Here is a 6,000-nt window from a genome sequence, read left to right on the forward strand (position 1 = left end):
TATATTAGATTTATTCTCTCTCTATACTTTTTCTATCATCATTATTAAAAAAAATATTGAATTATGAGCCCAAAAGTAGTCTAAAAAATAAATGCAAATTAAGATATAGAGTCCCTTAATTGGCTTAATATGGTCATTATATTACGGAGTTTTCGATAAACCAAGTATAAAATATGGCATTCAGATTCAATTATAACAATAAAAAAAATTGATTCTAATAACTTTAGACCATAATTCTGCTTTATATTCTTTTTCTTAGATGTTCTATTTTTTAATTTTTAATAACCCTTAATTTATATCTATTCTGTAACAGGCCCAAGCTCATAAAGCCGCAATATCAGTTTCTTAGCCCAAAGGGTACTGATTTAAATTAGCATTTCAAATTAATACGGTTAAAAGCAACGTTGTAACGCTTAAACAACTTACTAATAAGCAATAAACAAGTATAATAATCCCTGATATCACGTAATAAGATTAAAATTATAATTTTAAATTTTTTATTAAAATTATAATTTTAAATTTTTTTGTTAAGATTAATTTAAATTATAATAATTTAATTAATAAAAATATAACATATTACGTATTATTCATTTTTTCTTAATCTAGTATTAAATGTATTAATTCTAAAATAGTTATTAATTAGTTTAAATAATTTATTTTTTCAATAAATTAAACATATATACTCAATGTGACCATAAATAACCTAGTAATACTTAGACATACCAATAAATTTTTATATGTTGTTTTACTGTCAAGTAAGAACATATCAAAATCAGCTCAAAATAAATAAATTATTAGAGAATTCTAATATACAAAATTCTCTAATAAACAATAAATAATTTAAACCCACTAAAAAACAACTCAACACTTTTCTTTGATACCTGCAAAACATATACCTGAAATAATATTTTATCAATATTAGTATACAGTTTTACAATCATCGACGATATTTACTATACGTGACTCCTTCTTAAAAGTTGTTCTATATACGTGTGCAATCGAAAGATAAATGACTGGACTTTATTTTATTTTTCTAAATTACTATAATTATGCATTATTCATTAAATGCTACTTGTAATATAATTATAATAAAGATATTTTTCTAAAATAAATTTAGAAGCGAGAATAGTTCTTTCATTTTGGAGGAAAAATGAATTCATGAGGAATTGGCACTTCATTTTTATTAGTTGATAATGTATTAAATATTGATTTTAGATAATTATAATAAAGATATTTTCCTAAATTAGTAAAATCATGCATTATTCGTTAAATGTTAATTGTAATATAATTATAATAAAGATATTTTTCTAAAATAAATTAAGAAGATAAAATAGTGATTTCATTTTAGAGGAAAAATGAATTCATGAGAAATTGACACCTCACTTTTATTAGTTGGAGAAAAAATTCAGTTTTAGTATATTTCTCAATATTATATATTTTTTTCTAATCATATATCTACTGTTTTCTTTCTTTCGTTTAAGCATTTTGAACCTGGATTTAACTTATCGTAATTCTCACTTCGCAGTCACTCTATTAGATGTAGTTGATAACTATTGAAATTCTTTGATTAAAATAGGAGAAAAATATTTTATTATATGATAGAATTAATACGAGTATATTTTGTTATTAAATACACAAAGTTAATGTAAAATAAAATTACACATAAAAAAGTAAAAAAATAAAATTAAAATAGCAAAAACGATAAAAAGATTATTTTTACAATTTTGTTTTGTTATTTTTATATATAGAAGATTAGAAAATAAGAAACTTTTGACTAAATTAATTTTGTATTTGTTGTATTCAAATTAAATAAGTAATAAATTATATTATTTTAATTTATTCCTTAAATTTATATATCATAAAAATCAAATCAATATACATAATTTTAAATTATGTGATACTTAAATATCTAATCAAATCAATTAGTTGATATAATTAATGCATCATAATAAATTATATTTAATGAGTTAAACAAAATAAATTAAGAAACACTCTCAAAAACATACTACGTTGACTCTATCGTTAAATGTAAAAAATCAAATTTTATATAATAGAATCGATAATATAATAGACGGCAATAAAGAGAAAGATAAACATTTTAGATTCTAGGTTGTTTTATTTGGATGTTGTAATGTGGGTATCACATTATTTTACTTATGCTACCCTATGGACCTTTTTGCAACTTTATTTTAGTATCAATAGAATTTTACTATCTTTTAGTAATAAATTATAATTCAAAATAAAACTGAAAAAAAAAGTAAAGAATATAAAATTATTGATTGAAATTTTATTTTATTTTTGTTATTATAACAGGTATTTTTATTTAATATACCAACACCGTACAAAATTAATCGTAAAAAAAAGTATAAAATATAAATAAATATACTGAATTAAGAGATAAAATTATATTTGTTATCTCATTTTTACTTTTAGCAGCACAATAGAATATCATATACTCAACATAATTTAAGATGCAAATTATAATTAATTATACTTTTTATTTTTAAATATTTAAAATTAATCTTAATATAAATAAAAATAATTTAATATATTAAATAAATTAATAGAATAATATAAGTTAACTATTTTTTGATTAATTTTGTTGTTTTTTTTACTACCTTTAAAATTATGGATTTTTTTTAATTTGACCGTGAAATAAAATTAGAGTTGTTGGTCTATACCATTAAAAAAATAATACTATGTAATTATATTTGTACATATAACATGTTCCTAAATTTTTATATGCAAAACTTAAGATTTTGTATTTTTTTGTTTATGCCATAAATAAGTATTATTTACAATGATTCATATTAATTTAAAAGCTTAAAAACTTTTGCACGTATTAATTTTATATTTAATATTAAAACATAAAAATTTACTATGTTATTTTACTATTAATGTATGTAGTATTATATTATAAAATATAAAAATTAAAATGATTATTATATAGCTTAGATGGATTGAACTAAATATAAAAATATAAAATAGAATTATATTATTAAATTTTAGTAATTTTAATTAGTTAATAATATAAAATAAGATAGAAGTGACTATTTATAATTGAATAGTTTTGATTGATTAGACTAAAAAAATCGAAAAATACTCTAAATAAAAAGTCAAATTAACTTTAATATTAAATTCATTAATACGATTTTAATTTTATATAATAGTTAGATAATAAATTAGTAAAAGCAAATGGAAGGATGACTTTAATTAGTATTTGATAAAATATTCTTTTAGAATAATTAAAAAAATAAAAGTATGATATTATTAAAAATAATACATTTTTATGTTTAAAATACATTTAAATAAAATATTTATAAAATATAAAATTTAGAATAACATAGCTTCATGGATATTAATCATTAATCAATTATGAACTAACATAAAATTATAATACAATTTATTGTCGAAAAATAATCAACAATTGATATTAATAAATATAAAAATCATCCAAACACTTTGATTAAAAGTATGAGTGGTTAATTATTAGTTATTATTAATAATATTTTGTTCATATAACTAAAACTAAAAATATAATTATGCATATTTAGATTTTAGAAGAATAAATGTATAAGTAACAAATAATATAATTTATCATGCATATTATAAATTAATGAATTGAACTAACTGATATAATAAATTATAATTAATTAATTGGTATAAATTATAATAAATTATATGATATTCAAAGAGAAAATAAAATGAATAAGAAGAAAATAAAAAGAAATAGAAGAGATAAAAGACTATAATAAAATAAATTGAGTGTGAGAGGTTTATTTTTTTATACAAATTTTATATCACATCCGTTTCAATAATAATAAATAAAAATACATCAACTTGATATCTAAGAGAAAATGATGAGATAAAATCATAACACAGTTCTAAAACAAAAGCTTAAATCAAACCATAATATCATTGCATAACATAAATTGAAAGTAATTTCACACTATAATATACCACATATATCATATATTACTCTAAATGATGAGCACGAGAGTTGAAGAGTGTGTGGTGGTTTGTGTCCACGATAGTTGCCTTCTTGCGACAACGCCTCATAGGAAGAAAAAGAATTGTTGTAAAAGTTACCTAATGAAAGAGTAATTGGTAAAAGAATTATATTTTCTTCTAGCATATATGGTCTTTTATAGTGGTAAAATAAAAATGGAAGGAATAAAATTTTATATTTTTATATTCAGAATAAAATTTGATATTTATCGTAATAAAATTAAATAACTAATCAGTTATAATTCATGTATTTAAATAAATAAAATAAAAATATTGTTAAGAATTAATCAAAACAGTTAGTTGATACAAATAATTAGTATAATTGATTTTATTTGATTTATTGAATTCAAAAAAATAAATTAAAAAATAATTAATTGAATTAATTAGTTAATATAATTAATTTATTATAATTGATTGGATTTAATAAATTAAAAAAATAAATAAGAAAACATATGAGTCAGTGATTTTTTAACTAAATTAATCTGTATTTATTGTATTTAATCATTATAAGCAACAAATCATCTATGCTATTATGTACCTTATAAATTAATAAATTAAAATAATTGATATAATAAATTACAATTATTTAATTGATATGAATTATAATAAATTGTGTGATATTTAAAAATCTAATTAAATCAATTAGTTGATATAATTAATTTACTGTAATAAATTGTATTCAATGAATTATAAAAATAAATTAACAAACACGCTCAAAAGTAGTGACGGATCTAAAAATTTTAAATAGTGAGAATAAACATATAGCATATAAAAATAATAAAAATATTTATAAATATATCAAAATATATAAAAAATAAATAATATAAAAATATTAAATATTAAATATTTTTTATGTAATCATTATCACTATTAATATATTGATAAATAATAATATGGTTATTAATTTATTTTTCTGTAAATTAAATATAATAATAATAATAAATAAAATTAATCAAAATATAAATAGATTATCTTCTAATCAATAATAAAAGTGAAATATATTTTTTTATAAATTATATACAATAAATGATATTTTAGAGAAAAAAAAACTATACTAAATTTCTCATATACTTATTATATATTTTATAGATTATTTAATTATTTAATAAAAGAAAGACAAAAAATTAATTTTTAAATAATAATAATAATAATAATAATAATAATAATAATAATAATAATAATAAAATTCGTTATTTAGATAGATAAAAATACAAAATGCGTTAATATTTTAATTAATTTTTATTTTAATTTATGTTTGAGAATTAATTATCAAAATAGATATTCAATATAAAATTCTTCAATTTACTGATAAATATTAAAGTGGAATTGAAAAATAAATAGAGATAAAATCTTAACTAAATAAATTTATTAATTAAATAATGTTACAATAATATTTTATTTTTATTAAGTTAATTTAATATATAATTTTATCTTATATTTTTAGATATAAATTAGAGTCTAATTTTAATTATTGATAGTATAAAATATTTTATATAATTGTTTAATTATGTCTATTTTTTGGATTATCATTTAGGTGAATGCAATCAATATAAAAGATAGTTATTTTTTATAATATAATATTACGTCATTGAATATTTGTGTAAAACTAATTTGCACTAATAATGTATCAAAATTATAAATTGTACCTTAAAAGGATCAACTTCGATGAAAAACGTTTTTAACAAAGAATACATTCTTATTTTATGAAGTAGTAAAAGAAAAATAATAAATATAAAATTATGAGTTGGCTCTCAAATTTAGATTCATGTACCACAGAAAAATACTATATATAGACTTTAGTAAAACAAAAATAAATATGTAAATTATTTATTATTAAATTAATTTTTATTATATACAGTAATTACACATCATATATTAATTTTGTTAAAATTATATAATTTTTCATAATATTATTAGAATCATTATCTTTTATCATAATTAGAGAAATTTCGGACAATGAATAAGAATATTATACCTGATATATACAGATTG

Source organism: Arachis hypogaea, chromosome 10 (genome assembly GCF_003086295.3).
Source record: "Arachis hypogaea cultivar Tifrunner chromosome 10, arahy.Tifrunner.gnm2.J5K5, whole genome shotgun sequence".
Taxonomy (NCBI): domain Eukaryota; kingdom Viridiplantae; phylum Streptophyta; class Magnoliopsida; order Fabales; family Fabaceae; genus Arachis; species Arachis hypogaea.